General features: G+C 38.8%; 1 pseudogene; it reads right to left on the bottom strand.

Annotated features, from left to right (window-relative positions):
- Positions 1–15,852: 15,852 nt before the first annotated feature.
- Positions 15,853–16,676, bottom strand: LOC118831258 (annotated as a pseudogene).
- Positions 16,677–24,740: the final 8,064 nt, after the last annotated feature.

Here is a 24,740-nt window from a genome sequence, read left to right as displayed (position 1 = left end):
CAAATTTGAACCCTGACACTAGTGGTGTCCCTGGGCATGTCACTTAATACCTATCAGCCTCAATATCCTCATCTGTACACTGGTTAAAATAATAGCACCTACCTCCCAGAGCTGTTATCAGGATAAAAAGGCATAATATTTGTAATGTATTTTGTAAACTCTAAAGCACTATATAAATGCCTGCCCTGCCCCTCCTTACCCCTAAATGCATACCCACACCACAGTTTCCCCATGTACAAAACTGATTGATGCTCCCTCCTGGAGCCTGGACTTCAGTTTCCCCATGTGGTCATGGGTAAAATCAACACATCCTGTAAGTGTGAAGTCCCATTCCACAAGATTTTGAGTTACAAATTTTCTCCCCATTTCTACCCTCCCCCCACTCATATATAGCATATATTCTGATTGCCCCATTCCCCAGTCAGCCCTCCCTTCTGTCACCCCACTCCCCACCCCCATCCTCTTTCCCCTGACTTTCTTGTAGGACAGGATAGATTTCTGTGCCCCATTTCCTATATATCTTATTTCCCAGTTGCATGCAAAAACACCTTTTTTTTTTTGAGCATCTGTTTTTAAAACTTTGAGTTCCAAGTTCTTTCCCCTCTTCCTTTCTCACCCACCCTCCCTAAGAAGGCAAGCAATTCAACGTAGGGCACACATATATCATTATGTAAAACACTTCCATAATGCTCATGTTTTGAAAGACTAACTATATTTCCCTCCATCCCATCCTGTCCCCCTTTATTCAATTTTCTCTCTTGACCCTGTCCCTTTTCAAAAGTGTTTGCTTTTGGTTACCTCCTCCCCCTATCTGCCCTTCCTTCTATCATCCCCCCTTTTTTATCCCCTTTCCCCTACTTTCCTGAGGGGTAAGATACCCAATTAAGTATGTATGTTATTCCCTCCTTAAGTCAAACCTGATGAGATCAAGATTCACTCATTACCCCTCACTTGCCCCCTCTGCCCTTCCAACAGAACTGATTTTTCTTGCCACTTCTATGTGAGATAATTTACCCCATTCTACCTCTCCCTTTCTCCCTCTCTCAATATATTCCTTTCTCATCTCTTAATTTTATTTTATTTTTTTAGATAGCATCCTTTCATATTCAACTCGCCCTGTGCCCTCTGTCTATATATATGTATCTTCCCTTCAGCTACCCTAATACTGAGAAAGGTCTCATGAATTACAAATATCATCTTTTCATGTAGGAATTTAAGCAAAACAGTCCAACTTTGGTAAGTCCCTTATGATTTCTCTTTCTTGTTTATCTTTTCATGCTTCTCTTGATTCTTTTATTTGAAAGTCAATTTTTCTATTCAGCTCTGGTCTTTTCATTGAGAAAGCTCAAAAGTCCTCTATTTTATTGAAAATCCATATTTTGCCTTGGAGCATTATACTCGGTTTTGCTGGGTAGGTGATTCTTGGTTTTAATCCTAGTTCCTTTGACCTCCAGAATATCATATTCCAAGTCTTTCAATCCCTTAATGTAGAAGCTACTAGATCTTGTATTATTCTGATTGTGTTTCCACAATAATCAAATTGCTTCTTTCTGGCTGCTTGCAGTATTTTCTCCTTAACCTTGAAACTCTGGAATTTGGTGACAATATTCCTGGGAGTTTTCTTTTTAGGCTCTTTTTCAAGAGGCAGTTAGTGGATTCTTTCCATTTCCATTTGACCCTCTGGTTGTAGAATATCAGGGCAGTTCTCCTTGATAATTTCTTGAAAGATGATGGCTAGGGTCTTTTTTGATCATTACCTTCAGGTAGTCCAATAATTTTAAAATTATCTCTCCTGGACCTATTCTCCAGGTCAGTGGTTTTTCCAAAGAGATATTTCACATTGTCTTCCATTTTTTCCTTCTTTTGGTTCTGTTTTATAATATTTTGATTTCTCATAAAGTCACTAGATTCCACTTGCTCCAATCTAATTTTTAAGGTGGTATTTTCTTCAGTGGTCTTTTGGACCTCCTTTTCCATTTGGCTAATTCTGCCTTTCAAGGCATTCTTCTCCTCATTGGCTTTTTGGAGCTCTTTTGACATTTGGGTTAGTTTATTCTTTAAAGTGTTATTTTCTTCAGTATTTTTTTGGGTCTCCTTTAGCAAGTCATTGACTTGTTTTTCATGGTTTTCTTGTATCTCTCTCATTTCTCTTCCCAATTTTTCTTCTACTTCTCTTACTTGCTTTTCCAAATCCTTTGTGATCTCTTCCATGACCTGAGACCAATTCATATCTTTCTTGGAGGCTTTTGATGTAGGCTCTTTGACTTTGTTGACTTCTTCTGGCTGTATGCTTTGATCTTCTTTGTCACCAAAAAAAGATTCTAGAGTCTGAGTCTGCGTCCTTTTTTGCTGCCTGTTCATGTTCCCAGCCAACTACTTGACCCTTGAGCTTTTTGTCAGGGTATGACCGCTTGTAGAGTAGGGAGTACTTTGTCCCAAGCTTTAGGGTCCAAGCACTGCTGCTTTTGGAGCTCCTTCTACTCCACTGTCACTGCAAGCTCTGCCATAGCAGTGCTCCTCCTCCCCCAAGAACTGCCAACCAGGATTGTGACCCAGATCCAAGCAGGGCACACAGCAAGAGAACCTGCCTCTGTGCCAGCAGAGTGCTCCTTACACTTCTGCTTCAATTCGCAGCTTGATTACTCCCACCATGTTTTGCCGGGATTCTGGAAGCAGCTGACACTGGAGCTCTGGAAGCAGCTGCAGGAGCTTCCTGCTGCTGCCACCACCACCACCATGCCACCTCTACCACCCCTAGGGCTGGGGCCTGACTGCTCTCACTCCTATGCAGCAGTTTACCTACTAACCTGCTCCGTGGTCTTTGGTGTTTGTGGGTTGAGAAGTCTGGTAACTGCCTCAGCTCAGTAATTCATGGCCCTCAGGCCTGCTCTGCCTGACTCCTGGTCTGGTTGGTCCTTGCCTGGCTTATTCTGGACTGCACTCTGCTCCCAGCACCTTGCGATAGACCCTTCCCAGCAACCATCCAGGCTGTCCTGGGCTGGATACCTGCTTCCCTCCGCTATTTTGTGCTCTAGAATTTGTTCAGAGCCATTTTTTACAGTTGTTTGGAGGGATTTCGGGGAGAACTCAAGCAAGTCCCTGCTTTCTAGCTGCATTCTTGGCTCTGCCCCTCCACAAACATGTTTCGATGCCTCATCATGGCATGGAGCTGATGCTGAGTTCTGGAAAGTAATGTAAAGCTACAATTGTAAATTCTACTAAGTAAGAAAGGAATTAAGTAAAGTCCCTGTGAAAGACTTGTGTTTGCAAGGATTGGAAATTGAGAGCATGCCCATCAACTGGGGAATGGCTAAACAAGTTGTGATATATAATTGTGATCCAATACTACTGTGCTGTAAGAAATGATGAGCATGATGCTCTCAGAAAAACCTGGAAAGACTTACATGAAATAATGATGAATGAAATGAGCAAAACCAAGAGAATACTGTATACAGTAAAAGCAATATTGTTCAAAGAATAACTCTGAACAACTAAGTTATTCTGAGTATTATAAATACTCAAATCAACTACAAAGGACCTATGAAGGAAGATGCTATCCACCTCCAGAGAAAGAACTGATAAATAGAAGAATGCAAAGTATAGTTTTACACACACACACACACACACACACAGCAGGAGGAACTAAAGGCTTTTGGCCCACCTCCTTATTAAATGTCCACCAATCAGGGCTGAGTTTCACTTGTCAGTCAAGTTCCCTTTCAGAAGGAATTTAAGGCATTTCAGGGTCTCCCTTGGAGTTTTGGGTAACTGAGAGAAACCACCGATCATGAATTTATTGATTGCTGGCTAGCCTAATAAATTGATTATTAATTAGCCAGAAACCCTGTCTCTTAGGGCTTTCTTTCATCACATAATCTAATGGTGGGAGTCCATAGGAATGAGGCGTAGAGGTTGCTAAGAACCCTTCAGTTTTTAGATCATCTACAAACATCAAATTAAACAATTGCTAGTACTCATTTATGTGAGATCTTTGTCCAGTCACCAATAAACTAACATACTTCTAGAGGAACCAAGTCATATTGACATGCTCTTTATAATCCAGAAGACATAAGGAAGCTGCAGTTAAACAGAAGGATGACTCAGTGATAAATAAAGGTACTGGTAGACTTGATCTTATTGTGTGACCAAAGATAACGAGAAGCCACATGTCATGGGACACTTGGTCATCTTTCCTTGAAGGGCTCAGCATTCATTACTGTATGCAAAAAGAACACTATCAAGATAAGTACAACTTATCAAGATAAGTGGCAACAAACTGGAAACAGAGTGGGTACCCATCAACTGGAGAATGGCAAAACTGAGCTTCTCACTTTGAGGTCAGATTGTTGGGTTATGGTTCACAGCATACCCTGCATGGGAAGTGTCACCTGCTGAGCCAGTGTCTGGTGTAGATGATTTTTGCATAATTAGTGGATGGCTTCTTTTACTTAGGGTCCACTGAAGTAAACATCCATTACTTCTGTCCTCCTACTCATCAGAGTTTTGTGAACTCTTCTATGGGCAATATGTGGTGAACTGGAATTTTACTCCATATATATATATAAGCTTCAAAAGAGGGAAGTTCTATAAATTAGAATAGATTGAAGAATAGTTAAGAGTATATGAGCTGAAGGTGAAATAAAATCTCAGCTCAACCAAGTAAAGCTAGAAAGGCCTCACAAAGGGGTTATCTTCCCTCACCAGTCTCAAGTTTGGCAAGTATTGGAAATCAAGGGATATGTTGGAGGATTGGCTTCCCCACACCTTTGGGAATCCATGAAGATCTGCTGTCTGCCATTTTAAAGTCCTTGCTTATCTGGGCCTCCAAAGTTTTGCTGCCAATTGGCAGCTCACAGCATCACAAATCTGTTTTTTGAGGCATACTCAAATGAATAAAGGTGTTATATAAATAAATACAAAATATATACAAAACGAATATAATGCTATTTCTGGTGGAGAGTGAAACAGTGTGAGTAGAGTAGGAGCCCATACAACTGGGAGGATCAGGAAATTCATTACTATGAATTTTTTTACTAATTCTATAAGATTCTGGAAAGGAACTATAAGACTACCAGGAAATTCAGGAGAGCATTGCCTGAAGCCAGAGAGATTCCTTCCACCCCTACCCCTGAGAAAAGAATGGTCTAAAGCGAGGACATAGAGAAAATTCCCCTGCCAGTGAGGATAGTGCAGTTAGAGTACATTTTGGGCCCTGAGCCAAGGGAGTAGGGACCTTGTGAGCTGGCTTATGCCATGTTAGGAAGCAAATTGGCCATCTTTGTTTTGTGTTCTGCCTGTGATAAGTGCCTAAGTAATAACTTGGCAAAGCAGTGTAAGTATGAATCAGTGTATCTAATAACAATAAGAACTGCTTACGATTTAATCCAACAATTGGAACAATGCCAGCACTTAAAAGTTTAGAAGGTTCAATAGGATTGGAGTAAGGGAAGAAAATTTTAGAGCAAGAGTACATACCAGAGTAGGTTAGGAGTCTTTGGACAACCAGAAGATAGAAAAAAGACACAGGGTATGGAAAAGAGGCAGAAGTTAGAAAAGGGGCTCCAGAATAAGGCAGAATTATGAAAAAGCCAAACTGCTTACTTTGTAGTTTTACCTAGGGCACTGATGACAACAGAGGACACTAAATTGAAGGCTATATGTTGCCAAAGCCAGAGTCTAGATACCAGAAGGAATGAAACAAAATGGTTTTCTCCAATTTATCCCAGCCTTGAGTTTCAGTATAAATCTATTTCTCTTTCTTTATCTGGTTCTACTTATTGGACAGTACCATATCTAAATTTCCTATTCACATTTAGTTCTATTTTTGTGTGAGTGTGAGCATTGTCAAGAAAGCTAGTTTGGGTGGACTGAAATAGGAATAATTTGGAGACTGCTGATGGACAGTGGGGTAGGAACAAACATTTCCTATTAATCTAGCTGGAACCTGTGGAAGTAGAATCTATTGTGCAGTGAGAAATCCATCATAAATGGCCTAAGAAGACTGGAAAGTCCCTGACACAAAAGCTAGTTTTTTCCTTGAAAGGCTTCATTGGTCCAGTGATCCTAATCAGAACTGTTAATATGGTTTACCTGCTATCCATTTCTTTTTCTCTTTTTATTTTATTCTGAACCTAAGAAATAAAACAAGCATTTTCATAACACATTAGAATAGAAAAAAAAAGACGATTGCACTTGACATTGCAAATCTATTATGTACAACTCGCTATTCCCTTTAAATATATAATAAAGTTATCATGTAACCTTTTTTCTTCCTTTCTCCTCCACTTCCCTAGAGATGGCTACTATTAGATACAAATGTGTGTGTGTGTGTGTGTGCGTGCGTGTGTGCATGTGTGTGTGTGTGTGTGTGTGTGTGTGTGTGTAAAATTATTCTATACAACTTTGATTTATCAGGTCTTTCTCTGGATGCAGATAGTGTCTTTTTCATATGTCCTTTACAGTTTATTTGGGTATTTATATTAGTCAAAATGACTTAGTCACTCAGAGTTATTCTTAAAACAATGTTGTTACTGTATACAGTGTTCTCTTGGTTCTGCTCATTTTGCTCTTCATTATTTCATGCAAGTCTATCCATGGTTTTCTAAAATTATTGAGCTCATCATTCATTATAGAATAGTCGTGTTCCATCATGATCATATACCACAACTTGTTCAGTCCTTCCCCAACTGATGGGCATCCCCTCTGTTTCTAGTTCTTTGCCACCACAGAGAGAGCTGCTATAAATATTTTAGAACATATAGGTTCTTTTCCTTTTTCCTTAATCATGTTTGGAAACATGCCTAATAGTGGTATTGCTGGGTGAAAGGCTGTGCTGTCTAAGGAATAAATGTCTGATCCAGGAATAGTTGGCACTTTTTGGGTTTAATGGGCTTTCCAAGGTCATATGAATCAACACACCCTTTTAACCAAGTTTTCTGTCATAGCAAATGTGGAGATGGGGGACGCTATATTCAACGGAACCATCTCTGTATCTTTGCTAAATATCCTTTCTTTTTACTAAAAAAAAACTTTTTTTAAAGACTGGATCTCCCTATCTCACCCAGTCTTGAAGCAGAGTTCCCACTCACACACCTGAACCCACTGCTGAACATCACAGTTTTGACCTGTTCCATTTCTGACCTGGATCAGCTTACTCCTCATTAGGCAGCCTGATGGCCTCCCACTCATAGGGACTGACCATACCGCTGTAGGATATAATGCAGACTCCTGATGAGCTTTAGCCCTATTGCATCTCAGAACACTTGAGTACCATTTATCCACCAGCTTCGGTCCTCTTGTATATATAGTACTTAATATTTTAGTTCTCAACATTGATTTCCACAAGATTTTGAGTTACAAAATTTCTCCCCATTTCTACCCTCCCCCCAACTCCAAGATGGCATATATTCTGATTGCCTCTTTTCCCAGTCAGCCCCTCCTCTTTCACCCCATTCCCACCCCCCCATCCTCTTTCTTGTAGGGCAAGATAGATTTCTGTGCCCCATTGCCTGTGTATCTTGTTTCCCAGCTGCATGCAAAATTTTTTTTAAATTTTTTTAAGCATCTTTGACCCTGAACAAGATCTATAAACCCAGAGGTTGGCTTTCTCCTTTGGAGCTCTGAGACACAGCAGGAATGGTGCATGACTCTGGGCCAGGCGTTGTTATAAGCTCCCCAGCTTTGGAGAAAACTCAGATGTTGATGTTTCTCTGGTGACTGTATATTGTGATTTTGTCAGACGGAAATCTGTCTGTTGGTTCATGTTTATTTTCTCTGTTTGTATTTGCTCTGAAGCTCAGGGTGCTGGCTTTTCCCCCTGAGCTGAGTGAATGATATTTGTATGTTGGATTAAAGTAAGATTTTTAACCCCTTAATGTTGCTTTCCTTAGTAAATCAGATCAAAAGAACCTATGCTTGCAGCATTCTTGTTGTTGGGCTTGTGTTGGTTTTTCACTCCCACAGCAGCTGCTAGTGGAAATGTTGAAACATTGGTCCAGCATTCTATTTACTGCAGCACTTAGCTGCCTCTTGATTATAAGGAGACTGAATAAACAGAAACCAAGAGAAACATTTAAACATGAAAAACTAACAAATGTGTGGGATGTATGTGGTTAGGCATCCAACTAATAAGTTGTAGATGTAGAATTTCACAAAATCACAGAATCATGGAATTTCAGAATTGGAAGAGACTTCAGCAAATATCTAGTCCAACTTATTCCCACCAAAAAGATTCTCTCCAATAACATGATAAATAAATTGTTGTCTAGTCTTTGCTTGAACACCTACAGAGAGGGGGAACCCAATACCTCTCAAGGAAGTGCAATCCACCTTTGAAAAACTAATTGTGATGAACATTTTCCTATATTAAGCTTCAATTTGCATCTTTGTAATTCTACCCATGGCCCCTAGTTCAGCACACTAGGACAAAAGAGGGGGAAAAAAAAGACCAAACTAATAAATATTTCTTATTCTTGTGCTTTTAAAATATTTGAACCCATTTATCAAACAGAAAAAGACTAATAATTCTTTCTTATGCCAAAATTTTTAAAATATTTGAACACACCTCTGAGTTTTCTCCATGCCTTGAACATATCTTGAACAAATCCTAATATGGCATGGACTTCAGGCCCTTCAACATACTGGGTGCTTTCCTACGGACATTCCCTAGTTTATCAGTGCCCTTTCTAAACTCTGGTGCCCAGAACTGAACACAATACTCCAAATATAGTTTAACCAAAGCAGAGTAGAGTTGGAATATCACTTCTTTGTTCCTGGAAGTTACACCTCTCTTAGTCTAGCTTTGTCTCATTAGGGTGGGTTTTTGTTTTTTTGCTTACATTTCATGATATTCACTAATAGTGAGCCTTCATTAAAAATATTAGGTTTTTTTTTCATTCAAAACTGCTGTTTAACCATACCTCACTTGTCTTGTGCTTGTGAAGTCAGTTATTTGAATGTGAGTGTAAAATTTTACATTTATAACTGTTAAATTTGTCTTAATACATTCTGTCCAATGTGCAAGCCCATCAATATCTATTTGTATCCTCAGTATCATCCAGTGTGTTAGATATCAGTAGTAGCAAATTTGATTAATTTCTGTGCCTTTATCCAAGTCATTGATAAAATCATTAAATAGCACAGGGCCAAACATAGATCTATTAACCTTCCCTAGAATTCTTTCTTCCATGTTGATGTGACTATTCTTTGAGTCTGGCCACTTAATCAGTTTTGAGTTCATCTGATTGTACTATAATCTAGTCTACATTTCTCCATCTGCTCCACAAGAATTGCAGGTGATACTTCATGAAATATTTTGCTAAAGTCTAAACTATATATAACATTCCCCTGATTGACCAGTTTAGTAACTCTGTCAAAAAAGGAAATACGGCTAGGCTGCTATGAACTGTTCTTGATGGAGCATTACTGGCTCTTTGTGATGAATCCTTCCTTTTCTCTGTATTTACAAGTCACTTCTTTAATAATAAACCCCTGCCCCCACAAATCAAAGTCAAATTCATTGGTCTAGTTGGAGGACTATTCTCTGTACTTTCTGAAAATTGGGGCAACATTTGCCTTTCTCCTGTCTTGTGGTACCCCTCCTGTTTTCCATGACCTTTCAAAGGAGAGTGGCTAAGCTATCCCATCTGCTATTTCCTTCAGTACTTGCAGAATGTGAGGATGTAGTTTATCTGGGCCAATTGATTTGAATTCACCAAAAGGCAGCTAGATGCTCTCTTACCATCTCCTTACTTAGCTTGAATATAAATTCCCTGTCTACCATTTTGATTTGACCATTCTCTGCCACCCCACCTTGGTGAAGGTGGAAGAAAGAGCATTCTCTCATTCTCCTTCCTGTTCAGTCTGCTTGCACATGTAACTATCTGTCTTTTTGGGTCAATAAGCCAATATACTAGAGCTTGGACTTTCATCTAAGTCTTATCACTTCCAAATTGGGCTGCTGTGAGTTGCAGGAGGTCACTGTTAATTAATAATCAGTTTTCTACATTCTTTGAACCTAGCTTGTAGCTTTAGATAGGGCTGGTTTTCTTGAAACTGCCAATTGTGCTGCCCTGAGAAATTGGAGGGGAGGGGTGAGGCTTATTGACATATGTATTCCAGTTTCCTTTTTGTGTAGAGAGGTAAACTAGGAGACTTGGAATCAGGAAAAACCTGGGTCTGGAATCTAAGATACTTGCCCTAGCTTTATGGTTCCGGGCACTCACTTAATCTTTTCTACCCTCAGTCTTCTCATCTATGAAATGGGGACAATAATAACACCTACCTCTCAGATTTGTTGGGAGGAACAAATGAGATAATGTATGCAAATTGCTTTTTAAGCCTCAATGTGCTATCAAAAGTGAGGCGTTAGTATTATTATAGCATTAGTGATTTATCAATCATTGATAAATCTTTTATTTAGTCCAACGGTGTGGGGCTGTTTTTGTTCCTTGGGTTCTAAAACTGGGTTACCTCAGTGGAATTGGAGAATATTTTACAATCTAACTTCAGTTCAGTAGCGAGAAGATGATACTGACAGGATACACCACCTTCTGGGACAGACCATTCTATTTTAGATAGCTATGTTAGAAAATTTCCCCTTTTGTAAAAGAGATCAGCAACTCAGATAATGATAAGACCTTATTTTTGAATAATGCTTTATACTTGTCAGGTTATTTTCACATTTCATGTAAATAAAAAGTTATAGTATCATGGAGCCATACTTAAGTATCTTCGGGAACTTCTGTGGGCACTCAAATCTAGCTATTTAGGCCTCCTTAAGAGTGCCAAACATTTGTTTAAACTCAGGGTATCTAGTGGGTCTCAATGTTAATTCCTCCCTTACTTTCAATTCTGTGACAAAGATCAAGTTCTTGTTTTCCTATTCTGACCTACTTTCTGATTATGTTGTGACGGCCAAAAGGACTTTGGCCAGGACTTTGCCTCATTTACTTAAAAACACACACACACACGCACAAACACACCTCTCATAAAAGTCATGGTTTATGAGAACTATGCGAATCTTTTCCTGTACGTACAGATCCATTTAGTGTTCGTAGGTCTCTAGATAAACATAGCATATTTTCTGTATGGTTTCCAAGCTGATGTTCTTCATATGCTACACTCTTAGACAGTAAGAGATTTTGAAAAAAATTCTATTCAAATAAATCCAGCTAGTATTTAATGAGCACTTAATCAAAATGCAATTTCAAAGTTATTATTAGAAAATGTATTTGATTACCAAATTTGCCCCATTTGGGAAGTGAAGGAATAATAAAGACCTGCTCACCATTAACCCTTTCCCAAACACAGGGTTTTTTCAGAAAAAGGAAATTTCTGAACCTTAGGCTCTTTAGAAGGCATCAGCTTCACAGAAACTTAGCATTGGAAGAAACCTCAGAAATCATCATGTTCAAATCTCACCTTAAGAATCCCCTCTACAGCATACTCAATAAGTGATCACGTACAGGAAGACAGGTACAATGTTTTGTATAAATATTCTCTTCTCTAGACAAAATAGGGCCAATTCCTTCAACTAATCCTAATATGGCGCAACCTCAAGGCTGCCCTCTTCCAGATGTTTTCCTTCCTATCATGCTTCTCGCATTCAGAATTTCAAATCAATAAGGACTTAAACTCAATAATCTGCATATGTTGATGTCTTTATTTTAGAAACTAAAGAACTAAGGTACAAGTAGCTTTGATGACTTGCTCAATATTAGTTGTTCCTTCTTTCTTGAAAAGAATTAGATTTTGATGGCTGAGAATGAGTGTAAATTACATTGTTTTCTGTTCTGACCAGAAACTCTGAGGGTTTTTTCCTCCCAGACTGATATTTTTTTTTTTTTTTGTAAATTGGGTTCAATATTCAAGTCAGTTAGTGAGTGGGGAAGCCTGGGTCAGAGTCTGGGTCTTCTGATTCTATCCACAAAAGCAGTATCTTTCCCAAAGATTTAAATCAGAACCATAATGTCAACAGAAGCAACCAGGTAGTCTGAGTCAGCTGTGGCATAAACTTTGTACTCTTTGTTTACACCTCCACTAAGTTTTTATAAACACAGTCTTAAGTACAAGGTCACCAGCCAGTGAGGTGAACCTTTTTACCCTTTTGAAATACTTTATGAATTCCCCTGTAAAATGTTGTATCTACATAGGCAAGGTGGAATAAATAACCGACACATGTATTGCTGGTGTTCTTTTTAAAGAAATCGGGAGTATCTAGAACACGAACAGCCCATATGGCCCCTGATAAATGAGGCCTTCTTGGTTTGTTCATTTGTCCTTTACTATTCTAGGTTCAGAAGATATTGGATGATGTAAATAATTTAAGAAGTTGTCCACCTTTATTACAGTATGTAAATACAGCCAGGACTAACATTTCAAATAGTCAAAGTAAGAAGTCAGTCTCCAAATAGTGAGCTTTGAGGTGGTAGTGGGCAGGAACTTTAATTTCCTTCCTCCAAATGTCTTAATGTACTCACTCATTCCCATCTTCCCTCTTGTCTCAGAATATGAGATAATCCTACTCTCTGCGAAAATTAACCTCTCTACCTCGGCCCTTAATCCTATTCCCTCTCATCTTTTCTGGCATTTATTCCAGCAATTATTCTCTTTTTCTTTTATTTTCACTCTCCCTCTAGTGGTTCCTTACCTCTACCTACAAAAGTGTTTAGATTTTTCCTATTCTAATAAGACTTTCCTTTCACCCTGATATTTGTTCAAGAAATCATCCTGTGGTTCCTCTCTCCTTCACTGCCAAATTCCTAGAAACAAGTAATCTCCATGCACTATCTCCACTTTCTTGCCCATTTCTTAGCTCTTGGCAATCTAACTTCTCTCTTTACCATTCTCCTGAAACTGCTCATTACCAAATTCAATGAGCTTTTTTTTCTGCCCTCATTTTCTGTGATCTCTATGGCATTTCATACTTGTGACTATCCTCCTTTTGATACAATATTCTCTCTTCCCTCTTATTCTGTGATTGCACTTGATTCTCCTACTTCTCTATTTCCTCTCTTTCTTGTTCATTTGTAGGTTCCTTTTTTCTTTACCCCTTAAATTTTGGTGTCTCCCAACAGAATTTGCTTAAACCTTTCTCTTGTTCCTACACTCTCTAGCCTGGTGACCTAATCTACGCCCATGGTTTCAATGATCACCTATCTGTATGACTCCCAAATCTGTTCTAATCTCTCATCTTTTATCTGTGCTCCAATGTTGTATTTCAAAATGACTGAAATACCTTCACTAAAAGTACTGCTATTGCTTCAGTTCAACATATCCATAAAGAGTTTTTTTCCAGAATTGAATCTATCTTCCTCCTCATTCATCATCACTCCTAGCCCTTCCTGTCTTCCTAATTTGCCGGTATCTCTTGATGATACCAGAATTCTCCCAATTTTTACCCAGGCTTAAAAACACTCAGACCATTTGATTCTGCATCTATGACTTCTTTGCATCCATGCCATTCTCCATAGTCTTGCTGGTATCAGCATAGCACTGGCCTTCATTACTTCTTGTTTGGACTTTTATAATAGTTTCCTAACTTGTAATTCTCTTTTCAGACTCTCCTCACTCCAATTCATTCTTCCCACTTCTGCCCAAGTAATCTTCCTCTGTCAAAGGTTTATCTTTGCCGCTGCTCAATCCCCAATCCAGTACACTCTCTTCCAACAGATCTAAGGAGCCACAAATCAAATTGCAAAGCTTTTAATTGTGACAGAATGGCAAAGGAATTAACGTGGGGGAATAAAGTCACAACGTTATTACCATACCCATAACCCTACATAAAAAATTATATAAACGCCCAAAGATTCCCTTGCCAGGGAGATAAGAAATGTACCCGAGACAACTCACATTCCTATTGTGGCATGGTGGGTGAAGTACATTTTATTGGTCAGTTGTGCCTCATTGCTTCCCCACAGGGCTCCTCTGCTGTTTCTCCATTGAGTAGCTATTGCCACCTGCTGGATGAGTTAGTTTCTGCTGAGTTTGCTTCTTCAAAGGGGAATCAGTTTTACAGGAGAATGCCACAAAATTCATTGGGACTAATCGACATACTTTTAGCTCTTGACAATCAGACACCCAAAAGGGCTCCTCAAGTAGCCATCAGGTTTCTTCTGTCTCTCTCTGTCTCTGTCTTCAATTTCATTCATCCATTTATCCCTTCCTCAATGGAAAGTCCCCAGACTTTATTTGTCAGTTAAGGTAAATTGAATGACTTTGTCAAAGTTAATTCCTTTGTCCTGCTTTCACAGCATTTAGTATGAATGTCATAATACTCACTTCAGAATTCACCAAGGAGTCATTTAGCAAGACTGAAGGAGCCAGGTCGGAGCTAGTTGTTCTGCCCTGCACAGATATTACTGTACTAATGTCTGTTCTAATAAGTATAATGCAGATAAAAATATTTGCATTATCTATCTCATAGGAGATTATAAGAACTAAATGGGAAAACATAAGAAAACACTGAAACAGCAAGCTTATATAAATGTGAACTATTATCATTCTTTTCTTTTAAAAATATTAATTTTCCATATTGAACATAATGAACACACACACAAGAGAATATCCATACACAAAGTAGAACAGAAAAAAAAATTACTTATATAGATATAACCAACAAAACCCAGTAGGAAGAGATGGAGAAATTCCATTAAAAATAGATACATGATGTTTAAAATATTTTGGGGTCTATCTACCAAGTCATATAAAGGAATGATATGAATACAACCACAAAACACTCTTCACAGAAATATAGACCTAAATAATTAGAGAGACATTAATTGATCATGGTTGGATTGTGCCAAAATAATAACAATGACTATACTACCCAAATGAATTTACTTAGTGTCATAAATCTACCAAAAAATTACTTTATATGGCTAGAAAAAATAATAACAAAATTAATCTGAAGGAGCAAAAGATAGAGAAAATGAAGGGAAATGATTTTTTAAAGTAGTAAAGAAGAGGGCCTACCAGTACCGGATCTCAAACTATCTTCCAAACTATTTGGTACTGATTAAAAAAAAAGTCAATCAGTGGAACAGACTAGGTATACAACATACAGAAACAAGAGAAAATAGCAAGATAGTATTCAAGAAACACAATTATTCCATTTTCTAGGGTAAATAGTAGTAGATGAAAACTGTTGGGAAAATTGGAAAGATATCTGGGAGAAATTAGGCTTAGACCAACATCTCATACCATATGTCACAATAAGCTTCAAATGAATATATGACCCACATATAAAAGATCATATAAGCAAACTAGACAAACAAGGAAGGAAATACCCTTTGTATTAAGGATAGGGGAAGAGTTCATAGTCAAACAAGGGTAATAGGCATATGACTGAACCACCTACGATGGCATTTCTCCATGTACTCTAGGGAGCTGCATCCAGGAGAATTGTGATGACATGTAACGGAAATATCTAGGACAGACTAGAACAGGTGTAGATATTCTGTAACTAGTTCCAGTTGACTGGTCACTTCATTGGGTGGAGTCTTTCTCTGTGGTTGCATAGCCAGAATTGTTAACATCTTCAGGTCTAGGAGCTTTGGCTACCTCCTTTTGTCACTCTTGGCCTTACCGTCTTCAGCTCTGCTCTAGTGGTATGATAGTATTTGGTACAGACCATACTGTCAGGGGAAGGACAATGAGGCTTCCCGCTCTGAGGCCATATGGCCCTTGAGAAATGGGCTCTTGGTCTGTTCATTTGTTCTTTTCTGCTCTAGGTTCAGGGAGTGGAGTCTCCAATCTGAGTCAAGGGTGTGAGTTACTGGAATACAAAGGTCATACCCTAAAGATATTTTTTTTGTTTAAATTTTTATTTTTATGTAGGGAAAAATTAAATATACATTTAACCCAATTTGGTTGCAAGTTCCTTAGCTTTTGCCTTTTCCAGCTTGGCAATACGAGCCACCGATTTTAGACCCAGAACATTGCCACCCCAGTGACGACGGATCTCATCGTATCTGTCATTGTAATTGGTTTTGATGGCTTCTACCAGCTTAGCCTGGGCTCCCTTATCTTCAGGATTGACCTGTGTGAAGGCAATGCTTGTGCAGGTCTTTCTGTGAACTAAGCGACCCAGTCTGGCTTTACCTTTGATAATACAATAAGAAACCCCCATTTTTCAGCACAAGGCAGGTAGGAAGACCACTAGCTCAATGGGGTCCACGTCATGTGCAATCACTACCAACTGTGCTTTCTTGTTTTCTACCAGGGTAGTAACAGTGTTAACACCTGCTCTCAGGATAGGTGGTCTCTTAGTAGGGACATCTCCTTTGCCTGCAGCCTTTTGTTCAGCCCGAGCCAGAAGCCTTTGCTTCTTATCTTGCTTTGTCTCAGGTCTATGCTTATGAGCCAGTTTCAGCAGCTGAGTAGCTGTCTGACGATCCAAAGCCTGGGTGAACTGGTTAATTGCTGGTGGAACTTTCAAACGCTTATAAAGGATAGACCTTTGACGCTGCAGTCTGATATACCGAGGCCATTTGACAAAATGAGTAAGGTCCCTTTTGGGCTGGATGTCCTGACCAATGCCAAAGTTCTTGGGCCGCTTCTCAAACAAAGGATTGACCACTTTCTTGGCCTCCTGCTTTTTTACTACAGCAGGGGCCGGAGCCACCTTCTTCCCCTTGGCCTTCTTCCCTTTTGGCATCTTGGCCGGCTGAACAAGAAAGCACCCTAAAGATATTAAAGACAGAGGGAAAGGACACATGCAGTAATATTTATTATATTTTTATTGTTATAATAAACATAATATTCATAGCAGCACTGTTAGTTCTAGCAAAGAACTGGAAACTGAAGGAGTACCTATCAGTCGGAGACTGGTTGAACAAATTATGGAACTGAACGTAATAGAATATTATTGCTTTATAAGAAATGATGAAAGGGATTTAGAGAAGCTTAAGGAAACTCGTGTGAACTTATTGTTCATAAGAACAAACCCCAAAATCTGAAATAGTTTTCAGAAATAAATGTATTAGGTCTTTTGGTAGAGAGAGAGAGCTGGAAAGAAGGAATTTAACACACAAATCACATGTACACAGTTGAGAAATCTTGGTCAAGATGGATATCAGTAAATGTAAACATTCAAAAGACTTTAAGCAGAAACTGAAACACAAAGAGAATACAAAGCAACATCAGGACCTGGGGGAAACCAAAATTTGTGTAGCCATCTGTTATTCTTTTTTTTTAAATCAATCATCTTTATTGATAAAAGTATACAGTACACATTCAAAATACACATTTCAAGCTTTTGGATTACAAAAATAACATATATGTGATGAAAACTTACTACACAAAATGAAACTCTATAAAACCCTAAGATTAAATCTCAGAAAAACACAATGTATCTGTGATAGGCAAGAGGAGATAAATTAAATCACAACTTTATTCACAAATTTTATTTGTTTATTTATTTACAAAATACTCATGAAGTATTTGTTTTATAATAGCTATTTCAAAATTGCCACATACAAAATCTTGACAGTGAAGCTTGCTCTACATAGAATTTATGCAGTTGTGTCATTTTTAAAAGTCCATATTTCCTATCTTGGACTTATAAAAAAGGAAATGTGTCCATTCCTAAATTTGATCTCTATTTGATATGAAGACTAGCAAATGGTTATTATATTTTACATGTACTGGGCCTACCTTTACATTTCTTAAGAAATGCCTTTCAAAGATGTCAAGATTATTTTTAAAAATGCTTTAAAATATTGATAATCTTGGTTTTGTGGCATAGGTCATAAATTGGATATATGTTTGTTCTTCAAGCCTAGATCTTAAAGGGTGCTTTTGTCTTAACCGGCAACATACCATAGTTGATAATGACATTTTGGGTAACAACTATCTATAACATACTGAAGGTGAAGAAATGTAGAAACCATCTTTTCAGCAATGAAGAAGAAAGCTATACTACTTTCTGAGAAAGAAAATCATCTCTGATATTTTTAAGGAGTTACTGACATCAGGATGACATTCTGGGTACAATCTCCAATCTTAAAAATAAAGTTGGATTTAAGCAGTATAATAATTAATAAGTTTTCTGAACAATATAATAAAACATTCCCCCACAAACTGATGCAGACTGAAATGAGCAAAACCAGGAGAATTATTTAAATAATAACTAAAGAAAAGAGCATTAATAAAGCACTTCTAAAAATGCATAGAAGAAAACAGAAAGATGTCAGAAGAGAACAAATCAGTGTTTAACTTGGGAATTTATTATATATATTGAAAAACCAAATGGTACATGATAAAGATCCATAGTTGCATATGTAATCTATTTTTTTTTGTTCTCCATGTATAGAAATAATGATTTTGGTGTTTAAGTTTAGAATAACAAAAAAAACTGTTGTTGTTCAGTTGTTTCGATCATGTCCAACACTTCATCACTCCATTTGCGATTTTCTTGGCAAAGATACTGGAGTGGTTTGCCATTTCCTTCTCCAGCTCATTGTACAGATGAGGAAACTGAGGTAAACAGGGTGAAGTGACTTGTCAAGGGTCCCACAGCTAGTAAGTGTCAGAGGCCAGATTTGAACTCAGGAACTTAAGTCTTCTTGACTCCAAGCATGGCACTCCATCTACTGCTCCACCTAGCTGCCTCAATTAGTGATCACTTCTCAGGTTTTCCCCTTAAATTTATAGTATGTGTAGTTTTCATAAAGACAATAATATTTTAAGATTAACAGCTAGTAATTAGTTATAGTCATCTTAACAAATATTGTCCATAAACAACATATGTTTCTACATAGAAAGCAGTCTCATATTTCCTAGAAAGTTCATATAATTTTGAGCTTAAATAACTGGTTCAGGGACGAATTTCCTGGGAAATGTTCAGTGGGCAAAATTATTCATTTTAGTTTTATGAAAATTCACATAGTTTATTAGAGACAGTCTATCCAGAGGTGATCATTTAAAATGAGGCCTAACAAATATATTGGCAAAACGATGTAGTGTTTGGACTGTTGAACTGAAGTCAGCAAATCTGCTCTCTGATCTAGCTTCTAGTACATACAAGCTGTGTGAATATTGGCGTGTTATTTTTTTCCATTTCTTTCATATTTTTATTATTTAATATTTTTAGTTTTCAACATTGATTTCCACAAGATTTTGAGTTACAAATTTTCTCCCCATTTCTACCCTCCCCCCAACTCCAAGATGGCATATATTCTGATTGCCCCATTCCCCAGTCTGGCTTCCCTTCTGTCACACCACTCCCTGCCCCCCCCATCCCCTTTCCCCTTACTTTCTTGTAGGGCAAGATAGATTTCTATACCCCATTGCCTGTATGTCTTATTTCCCAGTTGCAGTAAAAACAACCTTTTTTTGAGCATTTGTTTTTAGAACTTTGAGTTCCAAACTCTCTCCTTTTTCCCCTCCCCACCCACCCTCCTTGAGAAGGCAAGCAATTCAACATAGGCCACGCATGTATCATTATGCAAAACACTTCTATAATAGTCATGTTGTGAAAGACTAACTATATTACCCTCCATCCTATCCTGTCCCCCTTCATTCAATTTTCTCTCTTGACCTTGTCCCTTTTTAAAAGTGTTTGCTTTTGATTACTTCCCCCATCTGCCCTCTCTTCTATCATCCCCCCTCTCTTAGCCCTTTCCTCCTACTTTCCTGTGGGGTAAGATACCCAATTGAGTGTGTATGTTATTCCCTCCTTAAGTCAAATCTGATGAGAGCAAGATTCACTCATTACCCATCACCTGTCCCCTCTTCCCTTCCAATAGAACTGCTTTTTCTTGCCACTTTTATGTGAGATAATTTATCCCAGTATATCTCTCCCTTTCTCCTCCCAATATATTCCTCTCTCACTCCTTAATTTAATTTTATTTCTTTAGATATCATCCCTTCACATTCAACTTACCCTGTGACCTCTGTCTATATATGTATATATCCCCTTTCACTACCCTAATACTGAGAAAGGTCTCATGAATTACAAATATCATCTTTCCATGTAGGAATGTAAGCAAAACAGTTCAACTTTGGTAAGTCCCTTATGATTTCTCTTTCCTGTTTACCTTTTCATACTTCTCTTGATTCTTGTATTTCAAAGTCAAATTTTCTATTCAGCTCTGGTATTTTCACTGACAAAGCTTGAAAGTCCTCTATTTTATTGAAAATCCATATTTTGCCTTGGAGCATTATACTCAGTTTTGCTGGGTAGGTGATTCTTGGTTTTAATCCTAGCTCCTTTGACCTCCAGAATATCATATTCCAATCCTTTTGATCCATTCATGTAGAAGCTACTAGATCTTGTATTATTCTGCTTGTGTTTCCACAATAATCAAATTGTTTCTTTCTGGCTGCTTGCAATATTTTCTCCTTGACCTGGGAATTCTGGAATCTGGTGACAATATTCCTGGGAGTTTTCTTTTTGGGATCTTTTTCAAGAGGCAATTGGTGGATTCTTTCCATTTCCATTTGACCCTCTGGCTCTAGAATATCAGGGCAGTTCTCCTTGATAATTTCTTGAAAGATGATGGCTAGGGTCTTTTTTTTTTTTGATCATGGCTTTCAGGTAGTCCAGTAATTTTAAAATTATCTCTCCTGGATCTATTTTCCAGGTCAGTGGTTTTTCCAAAGAGATATTTCACATTGTCTTCCATTTTTTCATTCCTTTGGTTCTGTTTTATAATATCTTGATTTCTCATAAAGTCACTAGCTTCCACTTGCTCCAATCTAATTTTTAAGGTGGTATTTTCTTCAGTGGTCTTTTGGACCTCCTTTTCCATTTGGCTAATTCTGCCTTTCCAGGCATTCTTCTCCTCATTGGCTTTTTGGAACTCTTTTGACATTTGGGTTAGTCTATTCTTTAAGGTGTTATTTTCTTCAGTATTTTGGGGGGGTCTCTTTTAGCAAGTCATTGACTTGTTTTTCATGGTTTTCTTGCATTTCTCTCATTTCTCTTCCCAATTTTTCCTCTATTTCTCTTACTTGCTTTTCCAAATCCTTTTTGAGCTCTTTCATGGCCTGAGACCAATTCATGTTTTTCTTGGAGGCTTTTGATGTAGGCTCTTTGACTTTGTTGACTTCTTCTGGCTGTATGTTTTGATCTTCTTTGTCACCAAAAAAGATTCTAGAGTCTGAGTTTGAGTCTGCGTCCTTTTTTGCTGCCTGTTCATGTCCCCAGCCAACTACTTGACCCTTGAGCTTTTTGTCAGGGTATGACTGCTTGTAGAGTAGAGAGTACTTTGTCCCAAGCTTTAGGGTCCAAGCACTGCTGTTTTCGGAGCTCCTTCTACTCCACTGTCACTGCAAGCTCTGCCACAGCAGCGCTCCTCTTCCCCCGAGAACCGCCAACCAGGATTGTGACCCAGACCCAAACAGGGCACACAGCAAGGGGACCCTGCCTCTGTGCCAGCAAAGCAATCCCTCCTGAACTCTAATCTGCTGGTTGATTCCTCCCACCATGTAAGGCAGGGACTCTGGAAGTAGCTGATGCTAGAATTCTGAAAGCAGCCATAGGAGCTTCCTGCTGCTACCACCACACTACCTCCACTGCGCCCCACAGGCTGGGGTCTGACCATGTACTTCTCTCACCCATATCCAGCAGTTTTCCCACTAACTTGCTCCATTGTCTTTGGTGTTTGTGGGTTGAGAAGTCTGGTAACTGCCATAGCTCAGTGATTCATGGCCCTAAGGCCTGCTCCACCTGACTCCCAGTCTGGTCTGTCCTGGTGTGGCCCATGTGTAACCAGAATGGCCTTTGTTTTCTTTGAATGACTCAGCTTACCTCATTGAGCCTCTGGACACTGTGGCTTGCTCTTCCGGGGCAGGAAGCCCAAAGAGCATTCCAGGAAGCAGACAACTTCCTGTGTGATGGGGCTGGCTGAGGGGAGGTGTTAGCTCCAGAACCTGGTCTACACTAGGGGGAGGGGCCAAGTCAAGAACCAATCGGCCCTGGTCATTCAGGCGGCGCTTGATGATGTCAAAAACTCTATAAGAGGGGAGAGGACAGCTTGAAGATCCCTTTTCCTTTTTCCGGCTGGAGCCAGAGACACCTACGGCCAAAGCTGAGCTGCTGGTAGCAGAGCTGACCCACGTGGAGCGAGGAGTGCTGAGCCAGGACTGGAGGCCAGTGGGTAATCTTCTTACCGAACAGGGGAAGCATGTATATGATTTTGCCTTATACTATCTCACTTCTCTGTGGCCTCCTGGTTACCCTGGTGAGGCAGACTTACTGGGCCTGGAAGCTTTTGATGAAAATATCAAAATGGGGACGCTGGTTTGTGGGCTTGTTACTGTGGAGTGTAAATACATGCTTTAGTTCTCCTGCCTTCTGCCTAGAGAATTCCTTATATCCTGCGGTTCCGGACCTTTTAGGCACATATGAGATTCTCTTTGAAATCATAAATTCTGCCTTCCTAATATACCATGCTGGCCTGAGCTTCACTCCCAGCATGGTGTGATAGACCCTTCCCAGTGACCATCCAGGCCATCTTGGGCTGGAGGCTTGTTTTCCTTTGTTATTTCATGAGTTCTGTTCTAGAATTTGTTCAGAGCCATTTTTTTACAGGTGTTTGGAGGGATTTGGGGGAGATCTTAAACAAGTCCCAGTTTTCCAGCCACCATCTTGGCTCTGCCCTCCTATTGGTACATTATTTAACCTCTTTGATTCAAAGTTTCCTTATCTGAAAAATGAAGACATTCATCACAGAGTCTTTGACACCGTTGAGTCTTAAGTAAGGTAATTTATGTAAGGTGCTATTTAAAGGTCAGTTATTTTATGGAAGGAAACCCAAATGATATTATCAGTCTAGAAAAATCTAACTATCAATGTCTACAAAGTTCTCTTCGGTTTCTCTCTTGACAAAACATGTATAAATTGGTCTGCAGTACATAAAATACACTGAAATCTTTTTGGCATATACTCACACACACACACACACACACACACACATATACACATGGTACAAGATCGAACAATTAGTACTCTTTGTATTCTGCTTGACATCAAGAAAACAATATTTCAGTAATGTATGTTGAGGAAAATGTTTAACAGAAGCTTTTATTTTTGTGGTTGTTGGTCAGTTGTTTTAGTTGTATCTGACTCTTTGTGACCCCATTTGGGTTTTGTTGGCAAAGATACTGGAATGACTTGCCATTTCCTTCTCCAGATTATTTTACAGATGAAAAAACTGAGAGAAACAGGGTTAAGTGACTTCCCCAGGGTCACACAGCTAGTAAGTGTCTGAGGCCAGGTTTGAAATCAGGTCTTCTGGATTACAGCCACCTAGCTGCCCAAGCTTTTATTTACCACAGATTAATTCAAAAGAGGATTTCCCTAAATCTTGAAAAACTTGATGAAGTATAGCTGAGTTTTTGAGCTTGTTTATTTTGGCAATAATAATAAAATAATGTTAATATAATACTAAATACTAATACAATAATAAAATAATACTAAAAATGGCTGACATCCAGTGTGTAGGGGAGGTGGCCTGCATCTAGTTTAGCTAGGTTTTTCTCATATCTACTCATTTCTACATAGCAGTTTGTAGTTGCAAAGTGTGCTTTCATGTGTTATTCAATTTTATATTCACAATAGCCCTGTGAAGTAGGCAGTACCATTATTTTTTATATCTATTTCACACATGATGAACTGGAAGCTTAGAGAGGGTAAATGATTTGTCCAAAGACTCATGGCTAGAACTGACACCAGCAGGACCCAAAATCAAGTTTTCTTTTTTCAATCCAGTGCTTTTTCCATCACACCACATGACCTCTAATCATCCAAAAAGTCATTGAGTGGTAAAAAGCAATTGTTTGGACCAATATGAATATGACAACTTTCAAGAAGTGAAAAATCATTAGTGTTGATTAAAGTAGCAAAAATCACTGACATTCAGAAACTTTTTAAGTGCCAGTTGTAAAATCCAATTCTCAGAACTTTTCAACTTGAAGAGGTACGTGCCCAACACCTAGAGCTAAATCATTTGCATTTTTGAAGCCATCACCCACCAGCATCCTCCCCTGCAGAAATGGAGAGGGAAATCAAAAAGGGTTGGACTTGAAACAGTGCATGTGTTATTGCAAGCTGAGGTTTCCATGGACCAAGGGCAGCCTCTAGAAATCAGAGTACCATAGATACAGAGATGGAAAGAACCCAAGAATCCAGACAGACCAACCCCCCATTTTACAGGTGAGGAAACTGAAGCGTAGGAAGTTCAAGTGACTTGTCATGTCACACAGGAGTTATCAGGAGGGGGCTACTTGAACTCAGCTTAAGGGGGTTCCAGAGTCAATGCTCTTACCACCGTACCTCATAGCTCCTAAGTGACTTTGGAGTCACCAGAGTTAAATCTCTCCAAAATACATAGTAATAATAGCAGCAATAATGATAGTGATAATGATAAGAAGATTCAGATTTATTTAGAATTTTAAGGTTTGCAAAGAGCTTTCCTCGTAACAAGTGTGCCAGGAAGGTGTTGCATGTGTTATCTTCGTTTCGTAAATGAGGAACCAAAGTTCTGAGAAGCTGCATCATACAGGAAGTGTTTGAGGTGAGATTGAAATCTGAGTTTTCTGATTCCACATCCAGTTCTCTTTCCCTTATCTTATATCACTTTTCTACAGCAGGCCTGATAGTTATCTAGCTTCTGCTTGACTAACCCTAGTTAAGGGGGCAAAGGTGTGTGTGGGGGGGTCAGTTTACCACCTCACGAGACAATTGTTGGGTAGCTAATATTTTGTTATACATCCTTACATTGAGTTCAAATGTG

Source organism: Trichosurus vulpecula, chromosome 1 (assembly GCF_011100635.1).
Source record: "Trichosurus vulpecula isolate mTriVul1 chromosome 1, mTriVul1.pri, whole genome shotgun sequence".
NCBI lineage: Eukaryota > Metazoa > Chordata > Mammalia > Diprotodontia > Phalangeridae > Trichosurus > Trichosurus vulpecula.
Note: the sequence above shows the minus strand (reverse complement) of the source record. Positions and strands in the feature narration are given on the sequence as shown.